The sequence below is a fragment of the Taeniopygia guttata genome, chromosome 11 (assembly GCF_048771995.1).
Source record: "Taeniopygia guttata chromosome 11, bTaeGut7.mat, whole genome shotgun sequence".
NCBI lineage: Eukaryota > Metazoa > Chordata > Aves > Passeriformes > Estrildidae > Taeniopygia > Taeniopygia guttata.
Genome location: NC_133036.1, coordinates 17,661,521 through 17,676,348, shown reverse-complemented (window position 1 = coordinate 17,676,348; position 14,828 = coordinate 17,661,521).

The following is a 14,828-nucleotide window of genomic DNA, read 5'->3' as shown; positions in this document are numbered from 1 at the left end:
CTCCAATCTTTGAGTGGAGTTCACCATGGCAACTGGAGCTCCTGGGGGAGCAGGGCTGGCTCCAGGTTAATGCTGCTTGCAGGGACCACAGCTCACTGTGCCTCCCCAGCACCTGTGAAGGGTTAATCCCACCCTGTGTCCCTGGGCAGCGAGGGCTGGAGGTCACTCAGATCCAGAGCTGTGTGACAGGGAAATCGTGTGGCTGCCCGCTGGCAGGACAGGGGGGATGTACACTGGAGGGGATGCGTTTCAAATCCTTTACGGAATCTGCGGCCTGGTATCTGTGCGGAAGGGAACACAGCGCTGCTCATTTGCAAAGCACATCAAGCTTACCCTTTGTAGTCCAGGGATTGTTTGTTTTGCTTTCAATATGTAAAAAGCACCAAACTAACTTTTTTTTTCTTTTTTCCTATTAAGAAACTTCACATTTTCACAGAATCACCAGGTGGAAGAGACCTCCAAGATCATCGAGTCCAAGCCAGCTCCAACACCTCAACTAAACCCTGGCACCCAGTGCCACATCCAGTCTGTTTTAAACACATCCAGGGATGGTGACTCCACTACCTCCCTGGGCAGCCATTCCAGAACTTTATCACCCTTTCTGTAAAAAAGCTTTTTCCTAATTTCCAACCTGTATTTCCCTTGGTGCAGCTGAGACTGTGTCCTCTGGTTCTGTCAGTGCTGCCTGGAGAAAGAGCCCAACCCCACCTGAGCACAGCCATCTTTCAGGAGCTGTAGAGAGTGATAAGGTCACCCCTGAGTCTCCTTTTCTCCAGGCATTCTGTTGTGGTTTTTAACTTATATTATCCCACTGAAGTATTAGGTCCTGGCATTCATATTTATTAAAGTTATCTACTGGGGGATAGAAGGGCATAGTCTCTCTAAATGTGCTTGCAGGAGTCAGTACAAATTGCACATTTAATTATTGTGTACTTAAAATCTGATAATCATAGAAAATCAAATACACAGCCTGGTTGATTTAGAAAGTATTTTTAATAGGGCACTATTAAATTATAGAGTTAAACATTATTAGATATATTTATTCATGAGAGATAATTTGATATGTAACAAAATAAGCCAATACATGGTGTAACCTCTTGCAGTCTAATTTTCATGGATGAGCTCTTGCATATTTAATATCCTTTGAGGATATATTTTAACCTAGACTAATTACTACTTTCCTCTTATTTCTGTTCAGTTTGACATCGACGTTTGGCTAAAATAATGTAATATTGTTATTATGGAGCAAATTAAGTAAATCTGGCTTATTTAATTTAGAGCCATTGTTGATACTGTAGATGGCCTGATGTAGGTTATGACAACAAACATTGTAGGCAAACAAACCCAGCCAAATTCTCTACATTGAACCCATACTCACATTGCAAGATGAATACCATCAGGAATATTTTCTGATCTATAGAGCTGTTCTATAATGTCTGTTTCTAATCTCATTGTGGTAAATTTACAAAGAGGAGTAAAGTAAGTTATTAACGGTGATATAAGTTATTCTTACTGTATTAAGACAATTTAGCTAAAAAGCCTATCAGGCTAGCTGGGGACCTGGTCAGAAATTTTCCATAGACAGAACACCTGAGCACAGAGATTTTGTACTTGAAAGTAGGTTAATTAATTAATTGAGAACCCATGTCATGGCTTTGATATATACATTAATTTAATGTCTGAGAAAAATTTTAATTAGATGTTTTAATTTTGTTCTCAGTGACATCTTAATAAAATGCACTGATAGGTCAGGCTACGTGTTTGTACATTTTGGGATAATGCCAGCAGTGTCAGCTGGCTTTAGCAGATCAGCTTTGCTGTGCTTGGTTCATCAGCCAAACATTTTGCTACATTTTGCTTTCTTTGATCCATCAATTTTTAACATGCTAAAGTTTAATAAGTCTGTCTTATATGAAAATATTTTTTAAAACTATACATTTTGAAACATAGTTAGAGACAGGTTACATCGATGTAACTTTTAATTGCATTTGATTTTTAACGTTACAATAAATGCTATGGGCTGAAGGTTTTGTAGGTGAGTAGTGCAACACCGTAGTTCATCTTTGTCCTGAGTCAGTATTGATTTGTAAAAACTGAAATTCTCAGTGTCTTTTGGGAGGCTAAGGTCCCTTTTTACATGCTGCATCAGCTAAAGGCACTAATGATTTTGGCTACACACAGATCCTTTATGTTTTTCAGCCTTTTAATTTTTTCACTCGTAAATCAACTAAACTTCAAAATAAGAAAACCTTTCTTCACTGAAAAAGAGAAAATATTTTTTAAAAATCCTTTTTAAAAACCTCATATATTGGATACATAAATATCTCCTCATTAACATCAGCAGCTGCATAAATCAGCTTCATATATTAAAGTGAAGAACCTTTCCCCAAAACTTAGAAGGTATTTGCTAAAACATCCCAGAACCTCCCTGCAGAGGAGGGGGCTGAGCCTTTGGTGCCTCTCAGCCAGGAACAGCTCCATATGAGCCCAGCTGGCTCAGAGCTATGAACTGATACCAACACCAAATCATTTTTCCTCTCTATCAGCTACAAGAGAAAGCAAAATGCTTCTAATCAAAAGCACGGCCCTCCCTTTGCAACTGTTTGCTCAAGTATTTTTCTGACTGGTCTGCTTGTTGGGCAAATGTGCAAGGAAATGGAAAGCATAATCTTTCAACATGAGAGAATGCCAATGCACTGTGAAGAACTGTTTCTAGCTCACTTCTCCTCTCATGTGGATTTACACTGCTGCTAATTGCCTAAAATTGGCTACCAGGTTGGCTTCCAATTTGTTTGATGATGCATGTCCTGGTGTCTGGGAACGCCCAGCAACATGCCAGGGGCAGAATTTACTAAACCAAAGGCTTCTCTGTGACTAAATGAAATCATGCATTAGCAGCACATCAAAGTTTTAGAAACTTTTCATGGCTCTGTTTCTGCTCCCTGCAGCCTTGTCCAAAGTGTACCCACTACTGCTTCCCAAAACATCTCAGCTGGCGAGGCTGGCTGGAGTTTGGAGCAACCTGGGATAGTGGAAGGTGTCCCTGCCCATGGCAGAATGGGAGGTTTCCTCCAACCCAAACCAACCTGTGATTCCATGATTCTGCACACACTTCATTCAGTGGGCGTCCTTTGGGACTATATAATCAGCTACTAAAGACAAAGACCCAAAGAATATTGCACCTCATTTTGCTGATGCAGAAAGCATCATCAAAATATGGGGATGTTTGGTAACATTTTCTTGTGGGTACTTGGCACCTGGGTTTATGAATTAGTGCACTTAGCAAGCAGTTTTTTCTCTTATCTACTAAAAATAACAACATGAACTCTAAGAGGTTGTCAACGTATTACTTCCCAAGGGAGAATTTTGCTCTTCTCTCTCATTTATCTAGGCATGTGTAGAGGCTTTTGACCCATTTAGCATAGATAAATGACCCATGATGTGAAATTTCCCAACAGTTTAATAATGCATTTAACTCAAAGTGACACTTGCTTGCAGCTGCCTTAAAGCAGTTTCCAGGCAATATATGTCTCTTTGAAATTATGTATGACAAGTAGGAATGCTTCCTTGATAGAACCCCAAATCCCATGGGCAAGTAACAAGAAAATCCTTTTTAGATTGCCAGCAGCAAATTTATACTTCGCAAGTCTTTATTTAATTTTATCTGTTTTTCAATATAATTTATGGTTATGACCATTAGTCTAAAGCTCACAGTAACTTCTACACAAATTATTTTTTTTCTCCACTGTAATGCATTGTAAAGGCTTTTATTGATCCCATTTTTTTTCCCAGCATACCAGAAGTAAACCCCTTGTCTTACTACAGAAAATGTTTTTGTAATCCTTGCACTAACTTAGCTGTATGAAAAATCTTTTACTTCTGAACTCTGGGTAGTGAAACAGAGAACTATAGCCTGTGTATGTTCAAAATCAGAAACTTTCCTAAGAAAGCTCCCTTATGTGTTTGAAAACACAAGTCTGAATGATAGCTCTTAATTTTTGCTTGCATAGATTTAAAGCAGTCGGTGTTGAGTGTGTGGAAAGATTTTTATTAAATCTGTTTCTGGTTTAGTGAGCAATTTCCCATGATACATGTCATATTAAAAGAAATAAAGATTTAAGAGAACAAGAAATTAGCATTAGACTTGAGGAGACAAACACTTCTAAGTAGACAATAAAATTTATTATTTAATCACATTTATTTCCAGCATTAAAATAGAAGTCAAGTAAGTGAAGCTAGATTTTGTTGGGTCCTGAATCATTTAGCACAGATAAATGGGGTGGGTTACCAAAGTCTGCAAACAAAAAACATGGATCCAAATAAGAAAAAAGACCACAAAATCAAAACCCAAACAAATCCAGAAAAATAAACTTGAAAGATCCTGTCCACAAGGAAAGGTTAATGTGGGCAGAGGAAGAAGAGGAAAAAACCAAGCAGCTGATTAGAAGAGAAACGGAGAGCTCACAGGATGTTTGTACCTTGACTCTGATCATTTTTCAGCTCTGTTTCTCCCCTTGGCCTCCAGCCTTCACCCCTCTTGTGTTTCTCATCCATGGTGACATTCCCCTCACTTTCCTTCCCTTGCAGGTCCCCAGACCCAGCCAGGCCCAGCCAGCTTTGGAACTGTTTATACATGGAGAATTTGGCTCTGGCCCACAGTTTATAACTCAGGTATGAAATCAGGGGATGTGGAATTTTACTCCAGCCTGGAAAATGCCAGAGGAGCAATGTCCCAGACAAGAGCTGCTGCACAAAGGCTGTGCTGCCTCTTGCTGCTTTCCCTGCTCAGAGCACTTTAAGCCCATCTCCTCTGCTCCAGTTCAGTGCAAAGCCAAAGAAGCCACCTTAAACCACAGAGGGCCTTTGATCTGGGTCTAAACAGGGCTCCTGTTAGATTTCTGGGGAGCAGCTTGTTGAAGTTTGTCCCAAGAGGGTGGCACACTCAGAGGGGTGTGAGCATGGCTGTGCCCCTCACAGTACCAGCAGAATGACTGGGTCCAAATTGCCTGAGCTGAATGAACACATCTTACCAAATTAAATGTCTGTGGCCCTCGGTCTGGGGAAGGCAGTGCCATTCCAGGGAGGAATTCACTCACCTCAGTGCTGGCCATCTGTGTTTACATGAGGTGAGCTGGAAAGGTCTTCTCTTTGGTGGGTGACTTCAAGACTGCTTCTGTTAGAAGTGTGTCAGCCCAAGTGACTTTTCCACCACAGAAAAATAGGGAATTCCTCCTTAAAAGAAATTACCTCTAAAGTGGAAAGAAACACAACCTCGTTGCTGATGTGGGTTTTTTGTTCATAGGATCAGAGAATGTCCTGAGTTGGAAGGGACCCACAGGGCTCATCCCTGCCCAGACCCCCCCCCCCAGCAATCCCCCCTATCCATCCCTGGTGTCTGAACGCTCCTGGAGCTGTGGCAGCCTCGGGGCCGTGCCCATTCCCTGGGGAGTCTGGGCAGTGCCAGAACCCTTTGGGGGAGCAGAACCTTCCCTGATCTCCAACCTTTAGTTCCCCTATTCAGAGACTAGGGAAATGGAAATACGCTCTATTCAGGGAACAAGATAGCACTTAGGAGTCTTGTAGCTAAAATCCCTTTCACTTGTCAACACAAACCACAGGTTTACTGGGAGAGGCTTGCAGAGACTTCCAGCCTAGCCAAGGTCCCTGGCACCACCACCAGCACTAGTTCCCAGCTCCCTGAGCTTCACTGGCCTGTGGAAGTTGCCTGCATCAAGCCTCACCTTTGATGCAGAGCGATTCTTCCTAGCTGGGGATGAGAGCAGCTTTTACAGAGTAAGCTTGGATAAGCTGCTGAAAGGGTGAAGCTGCTGACTACCCCGCACAAAGATAAGCACAAGGAACAGCAGAAGTGAGGCAGGGAGCCTATATCAAAGTTAATGAAGAAGGCACAAGGTCTAAGGAAAGGAGGAAATTCTTGCAGGAGTTTGGGCTCGTGTGAACTTGGCGAGATCAATTTGCTGCTGAACCATTTGAACCGAGCTGCAGAGTTCATTTTGAGCGAGAGACACGAGGCAGAGCTGGCGCAGCGAGCGCCTCAGATCGCGGTGACCCCAGGGGCCGCCGGCCTGCTCCCGCCGAGCGCCGCCTCACGCACAAACCACTGCACACTGCTGCTCTGCCAGCTCCTCCGCTCGCTTCATGGGCAAAAAGAACCAAATTTATGCTTCAGCTTCCTCTGCGGAAATCTGTAAATACCAACTGAATCGAAGGACGTTTTTACAACATTTCTCGCCAGTAATATCTGGTTTTAAATATTTGCGCCCACGTGCTTCCCCCAAATAAATAAAATCAACCCTCCCAAAGAATGTTTTTGCAAGCTGCTTCTCTAAAGTGCAAGTTTATTTGATTTAAGCTTCTTTGCCTATCATTCTTAATGAATAATTATTCAGTGTTTCAAACTGAAACAGATAGCTTCATTTAGTATGATTAATGCTGATGTGCCACATCATTTGCATAATTACAAAATATAATAAAATAAATTCCAAATGCGAGTCTTTGTAACTTGTGTTACCACAGGCCTGAAAAAAGACATTTTGTTTCAAAGTTATCTTGAGGTACAGTTATAAAGTTCTGTGACTAAAATTGAAAGGTAAATTTTTTTTTTTTCACCATGCATTACAAGATGTTGCCAAAATAAAAGTTATATCTCTGAGACAGAGAGAAGAAATCTACTGAAAGCATGTGTCTGCTGAAACAGATATTCTTTCCCTACTTTTAAAGATTTGGAGCTGCTTTTAGTGAAAAGTAACTGAGATTCTTAATGGAAACAGCATTTGGCCTTTTAGGATATATGGAGTATTTTTTTACTTCTTTAAAGCGTTAACAAACTTCATTTCTTTTGCAGATTTTGGGGTGGTTTTCACTGCTTTTAGAAGTCCAACTGTCTGTTCTTCAAGGCAGTTACTTCCATGGACTAAGGAAGGGAGAGCAGACAAATGCAGCCCTCGGTGGGGTGTACATTTAATAGCCTTTTTCTGAATGTCTTGTTCTGATTTTGGATAAAGGGATGTTCCATGAGAGTGATTGGCACTGAGAGTAACTTCCTGCATCTTGCCTTAGAGGAGCTGCATTGAAAACAGGTGATATTGCTCATACCTCCAAATAAATCAGAGATAACAGCTTTTATTAGGACTGTCAGGAGAAAAAAAGCTGAGGAAATACTGTGTGAAGAATCAAAACATTTAGGAAATTCTGTGTTCCTGAGGCTGCTTGTTGGGTTTTTGCTCAGACAGGTCCTGAAATCAATACAGTCATTTAGGCAGTAATTAGCCAATAATTTTTATAAGGAAGTGGTAAAAAGGACCTCAAATGTGAGGGGGTTCATCAATGAACAAGTGAATTAATGTCCATAATAAGAGAGAGCAAAAGCAAGCCCAGTTCTGGGAAGGTTTGGATATGTGCAGGTAGGTAATAAATGTAAGCAGAATGCAGCTGATTTATTCCTGCCTCGAAAAATGATTCAGTGTCCTTTCACCCCAGCTCTGGTGCCAGTCAGATCATAGGGAATCTTTCATATCTCTTTCTGTAGATGAAGTGACATCTCCAGACTGTCAATTTGCCCTTTCCAGTACCATTTAAAGATACAACATTATTTTGGCTTGCCAACATCCAGACCTCCACAGTCAGAGGCACACTCAGTCTCCTGCAATAAGGAATATTTTATTTTTTCAAGTGATTCTGTCTGAATTAATTATCTGAAATGTTTCCTTGGTTAACATATTGAAGAATTCACAGAGGCAATTGGTGTTTGTACACATGTGACCATGCACAAGGAGAGGGACTCCGTGTTACAGCCTGGCAGGGCTCATACACAGTCCTGATCATTGCACCTAAAGTGGAGGGGATAATTCCTGTCTACTTTAAACTGAAGCATGTGGCAAACAAAGTAGGCTCATGCACAGGCTGTTGGATAAGGTTCCATATGCTATTTAGAAAAGAAGATATACAAGGATGTCCAAGACTGAGCTGACTGAATTGCAGCGGGAGGGGAGAGAGTGATAGTTGAAGTGTGTCTAAACCTGCCTCATGGTTTGAATACTTTCTCTCCTCAAAAGTGAAACAGCACCGTGGATGCCCACGAGTGCTCAGGACAGTGGATTTATCTCCTAGCAGACCAAGTGCTCACTCGTCTTTCATGAGGAGAAATCATTAAGCAGGGACTGTGTATGGATCCTGATTCTCCAGCAAATCTCCCTCCTTTGAAGGAGGTAAAACAGCACAAAATATTCCAAAGTTGTGTTGGCACCCTCTGAGCAGCACCTCTGTGGCTGGCTGAGTGTGGTACAGGGGCTGCAAGCACTGCCAAGAGATTTGCCAAGGTGGAACATGCACAGATTTTTGGTGGTCAGACATAAAATCCCATGGAGACAGGGTCCTCTCGGTGCTGCATTGGCTCAGAACTGGCTAACGAGGAGGACTAATTAACCCTGTCTTGCTACAGGCATCAAGCCTGGTGAGAGTTTAGCTCAGCTGCCTGCTGAAAAGGAGGGCAAAGGAAAAATCCTCGTGGTTGCTGGGGACTGGAAACAGCTGGATGGGTCCCCAAGCATCCTGTCAGATGGCTGAGCTCTGGGGAGACAGGCTAAATAACCATAAAATAGGAATTGGGCCTTGGGACTAGTCCTTTAAAAATACTTGCTGGATTAATGTATTTGTAATTTGTTCATTCATTTGTTTTGTTCTTAATTTTTCATTCTGATTGCTCAGGAAAAGTCAGACTAAAATGTGTGGGAAGGAGGGCCAGGATATCCTTGTGCTGGACAGTGAATGCTGTGGTAGTTAGTCATTGGAGGCTCTCAGGGAGTCAATTCCAATGGGCTCCAGTGGGATGGAAACACAAAAGCAGATTGCTCCTTTTGTGTCAATCTTCCCACAAGCATAAAATAGAACAATATTCATTGTATTGTTCGTTTTCAAATTGCAATGTCTTAAAAAAAAAAATAAAAAAGGTACTGTTTAAAAAACCAACAGACTCCAGAATGGGAATAAGAGAAAAAGATGTTCCTTGGATGGCTTAAAAGCTGACTGAGCTGAATTTTGAAATGTCAATTTTCAGCTCTTAAATATATCTATAACTGATCCAGATGGGGGATGTAAGAGATCTGGAGCTGATTTTAAAAGGAACAGTAACAAAAAGCCGTGAAATAGGAGTATCTTTATATACATATTTTCATCAAAATGTGCTGACATAAAGCTTGCACACTGTTCATCAGTGATGATGAAATTAAAAACCATCATTTTAGCACAGAGTGGACATAGGTTTAGTGCACACAGGCTGAAAAATAGTAACTACCTGTAGACTTCATCTTTGGTGGAAAAATGAGTGTGATTGTGATGAATGTGTGTGGGTTTCTAAACCAAAATAACTGGTACAGAATGAGAATGCCAGGATGAAGTTAAGTGATGAGATGAGCTCTGTGCCTTTTTTCCCTCGACTGAATGCTGTTAATGACTTGAACTCAGCGCTGACAAAGGCAAGATGGGGAGAGATGGTGACGAGAAAAAACGTGAATGAAAACAAGGAAAACAACTTGGAGACCATAAGGGTTTATTGTCAGCTTTGGCCAGTCCTGCAGATGCCCTAGAAAGGCTGGTGGGTGCTGAGAGCTCCGGCACAGCCCTCTCTGTGTCCCCAGGGCTGGCAGGGGGTGCTCAGCAGCTCTGTCACTGACCTGTGGGTGCCCCTGCCCTTCCCCCTGGGCTGGCAGCAGCTCCTGCCCTGCACCTGGAGCCCGGCCCAGGGGCTGCCCCCATGGACACCATGTGGGGATGTCCTGCTTCGAGGCACCATCTCACCTGCCTTTTGCTGCTTCTTCTTGTGGGGGGCTCCTTCAAGTTCCTACTGAGTGTCTTGCAAGAAAAGTGAGTGTTTTTGTTGAAGCTGAGAGCCTGTCTGGATGAAATCCTCTTTTGTATTGTACTCTTGAGAATTGTCTGCTTGCTAAATGTTGCACTTTCTGAAAAAAAAAACCCAAAAAACCTAACAACCAGATGATATCAAAAGGTCACTTATTTTCCTCTTGTGCTTATAAAACTTAGTCGCATGAATGCCAGTGACCTGATAATTAAACTAAATTATTTTAGAGAGAAGTGTACAGTGTAAACAAGTGGAAGTAAAGAAACTCATTATTGAGAAAATATCCTACAACTTCCAAGTGTTCTGAAGACCCCACTGCCCTCTTTACCATATCCCAAAACCAGGAAGGCAAGCACAGGTAGCTGGGCCAGTGACATCTAATATATAAATGGCACAATATAATCTTTTAGAGGCAGGATGTCAAACACCATTAAGGCAGTTTAAAACCCCACAGCTTTTGCAAGTGTTTTTATTTAGCACAGGTATTTTGAGTTTGAACAGGCCCAAAAGGTATGGAGAGTTCCTAATTGGGCATTTGCCTACACAAATGATTAACTAAACTAAATGGGGATTAAGCCTTTGAGATTGAATTACGAGGATGGAGATCAAACCTCCACAGGCAAGTTAAAATCCACCAATTATTTAAAGAGTTTAATTAAGAGCAGATCTTTCTGTAGGCTGATTTAAAAGGACATACCATAACATTTGTAGCCAATAAAATCTAAGGAATAAAAGACTCCTTTTTTTTTTTTTTTTTTCTTTTTTCATTTATTTCCACCATAAAATATAAGCTGTAAACTCTGAGGAACATCTGAAGATATTTCACAAGTAGCACCATCTGTCTTGGCAGACTCTGCAGCGTGTGGGTGGCTTAGTTACTTGCTTATGGATCCATGGCATCATTTGCTTACTCTGCCGGATGGGGTTGCCCCTTCCTTGTTTGGCATGACTTCAGCAGCTCTGTTCTGTTTCCATAAACCAATTCTCTTCTTTTATGTGGCTGCTCTGTGCACCTGGATAAAGTAGCTGGCAATTTGCTTAACGAATGCTTACCCATAAAAGCAAGTCTCTCGGGCCTCATAAAGAGAATACTTCTTGCATGTGGATATTTGTCTGTGTAAATCTCTGCAAGTTTTGAAAGTTTATTCACTTATGTTGCTTTTTTAAGTACATCAGGATTATAACTGGCACCAGTACAGAAAGGTGTTTCTTCTCCTTTCATCAGGTAGAGAAACTTCTGCCTGACCACTGATGCCTTGTGAAGGCTGGCCTAGAACAGAGCCTGGACAGAGTTACAGAATAAAACAGGGATTTGCTAAAAGGCCTCAATGGATCCACCTGGGGCCCCACAAGAGCCCAGCCAGGCCTACACCAAAGATGGACCCAGAACGGTCCCAGAATGGACGACCGGTCACAAGGTCTCTCACTCTGATCAGTTCTGGCCCATCTGCACATTGGAGTGAATTGTCCAATTCCAGCTTTGGCTTATGAAGTCCCACCCTTCTTGTTTTTCTCTCTTCAGCCCACCATTGTTTGTGCTCTTGGGCCTGAGATTTGGATCATTTGTCCTTGGTCCCCAGCTAGAGAAGGAATTGTTTTGTCTGCCTGCTCTGTGAAGAGAGCTCACCATCCCCTCATATGAAGCTCAGAACTACACACTAAAGCAGCACAGAATCTGAAAAATATAAAAGCTAAAACTTGAGTCATCACCATGTCCATGTCTTTGATACTAAGCTCTAATCCAGAAGAGGCTTTTCATTATTAACTTGAGTTACCAAATATTTAATCAGTCCAAAGCCTTGAAACAGTCTCAGCTCTGCTGACTGCAGCGATATTTGTCTGTAGTAGAAAGTTTTGGGGCTGAGACATCATTCAGTGAGGAAAAGAATTCAAGCGAAGAAGAAATGAGTGTCTTAGCACGAAACAAGTGCTGTAAGAGATGTATTCTTATTCAATTAACTTATTAGTCAAACTACCCATTCTCAGTCTGGCTTCTTGCTCCTGCATGTTGTTTCTGTATAGTAATGAGGCACTTGGCAGCAAAGTTTTGAGCTATTTCTGTTTGCTTTAGGAAACAGCCCAAACCTGACAGCATCATCTGTATATTGATCTGCATATTGAGGAAAATGTAAAGGATCCAAAGGCACCATTTTATAGGTGAACAAATGAGTATTTCCAGGCTGGCTGCCTTTTTCTACTGAGGATCAGAAAATAATAAACAAGGGAGAACAGGGTTACAGTGCTTCATAAAAAGAGCTCAATTTCAGCTGGCCTCTATGGGATGTGGGAGCACATATGTTACTTTTGAGCCCAGAAAAACCTAGCAGTTCTTCTACTGCAGGGATTAGAGTTCAAGGAAAACATAGCTTTACTATTTCTTGGAAGGATGACCAGTAGCAGTTAGTAACAAATAAACCAGTGAGGGTGCAGCCTTCAATATCATAAATAGGATTAACCTCAAATTCTCATATTATCTAACAATAGAGAACTGCTGCATTTATTACAAAATTCCTATCTATTACTTGCTCATAATATGAGGTCATTTTCCTGACTCTTTCTGAAGGAAAGGCTGCTTTTTGATATCTTGGTGACATTTTTCATGTGACTGACTTTGTGCACCATGTGCACCTGCAAAAGTCGTGGATGATTTGTGGTAAGACAAGTTATGTTATTTAATTTTTATGTCTTAGTTTTTAAAGCATTTGTTTTCCTCTGTGCACAGATTATGTCCATTATATCTCTCACCTTATGTCTTCTAATCAGAAAGAAAAGACTTCTGTTGGCTGCAGTTTATTCATGTATGTTACTCCCAATTTCAGCAGAAAACACTCCTGAAGTTTCAGCACTTCTCTGTTGAGCAAAAGAAGGAAAAGAGCTATTTTTTTCTGTGTTTAGGTATATCTATTCTGCATTCAATGTATTTAGATAGACAGAAACAGTGCCAGAAGTAGTTCTTTACCATAGCAGAAACCCGCTTTAATTGTTTGCTTTCTCTGCATTAAACTAATGTGGCAAACCAAAGAAATTTTATTCCTTGCCAATAAGTGGTGCTTAGTATTTTTGTACATGTTTTTTTAAATAGGGAAAATTTTGAGTCTTGCAATGACAACTGTTTGCTTTTGCTCCTGAGGCTGGAAGAGAGTTTGTGCTTTTCTCAGGAGTATTATTCAGTCAGCTCTAGTAAATACTCATAAGGATGATCTCGAAGATGAGAAGTTGTCATGATGTCAAACACCAACAGTTCACAGCTGCACCCTAAGGGAAGGCAGAGTGAATAAAATCCCACTCAACCATCTGGATTACCCACATTGAAACACAGGTGATAATCTCGGGAGATAAATTAAGATTTTCTCCCAGTCACCCAAGAACAGCACTGTCCCATTATTGTCTCACCTCACAGAGCTTTTAGCTCTTTGGAGATACGGACAGCAGTTCTCATGGCAATAACATGCCCTCTCCTCTTGACTGGAGATATTTCTTTATCCAGACAAGCAGAGTTTCTCCTCCACTGGCCAAAGCCTCCTGAGCTCGGCTCCAGCAAGATCCTGACTCTGCTTTCCAGATATTCCCCCTGTGAAGGAGCTGGCAGAGAATGGCACAGAATTGGCTCCACACCACTGCTCACTAATGATCAGAAGAGCTGGCCAGGCATGAAGAGGGATGTCAGCTGCAATCATTTATTCCCTTCCCCGGGGCAGGGGAGCACCGGGAGGAGCTGCCTGGGACACTGAGGAGGAGCAGCAGCCCCTGAGCAGCCCTGACCGGGGGCTGTGCCTGCGGGCTGGCTCCAGCATCCTCTGAGCACAGACACTTTGATTTGCTGCTTTAGATGCGGCATTGGCATTCCTTTCACTGCACACACCGCGTTCATCAGGCGTTTGAATCTGGATAATGAGAAGAATGCATAATCCAATTGCAGCTGTTCATTTTATTTCCTCTCAGGCTGACACATTGCTCCACTTATTCCCCAAGATTATCTGATTAGCTTTTTTCAGGGGAGGAGCCTAGCAAGAATGGGCATATAAAGAATAAATAAAGAATTTACAAAATAAAGAATATTTGTTTTGTAAAATTCTTTACAAAATAAAGAATACCACTTTATTTTATTTATATTTTTTTTTACCCACTGCCTTTAACAGAAATGTAAATATTTGCTATTTCAGAATGGGAGGAAACTGCTATGGCTTTTGCCTCACTACCATTTCATTTGGAATTCAAATGATAATAATAAAAAAAAAAAATAAGGCACTCTGCTAAACCAAGCTACAACTACTTTAAAGATTGATTCAAATTTACCATAAATTTACCCTGTTTACCCCTGTTTTTGTTGAGTCTTTTAAATTTGTCCTGCTAAAGTTAAGACACCAGATTCTTTTCAAGTCAAATTTCTGCTGCCAATATAATTAAAAAAGGTGAATTATTCCACCCTGATATTGCCAGTCCTACAATCCCTCACTGAGGGTATTTATAAAGCATAGAGCCCTTTGTTGTAAAGCATCAAAAGCTGGCCAAGTGTTGCATTCCCACCATGGCAGGTATTTATTGGCTACTGTAAATGGCTTGTAAAAGATATAGAATGAGTTTGGAGTGGTTTAGGGGATGCTCACATCCCTTCTGCTTAAGAATTTGAGAAAACAAGAGGGGATGTCTCAATTCTTTCGATCACAGCACGTATTAAGAGGCACCTTCGATGAAAATATACATCATTAACCACACAGGCCATGTCAAGCTCAGTCAAACAAAATAGTTCATGCAGCTGTAAAAGACTTAGCTTGAATTAAAAAAAAAAATCAAAGGAATATTTATTAGAACACATTCTAGTAATATTCATCTTATTCTTCCTGCTGCTCTTTTGCCAGCTAGCTGACAAAAACCTGACACCCAATCTGCATTTTTTTCTCCTGATTACTTTTTTTCCTTTCATGACTGTCCATTGGACAGTCAATGTGAC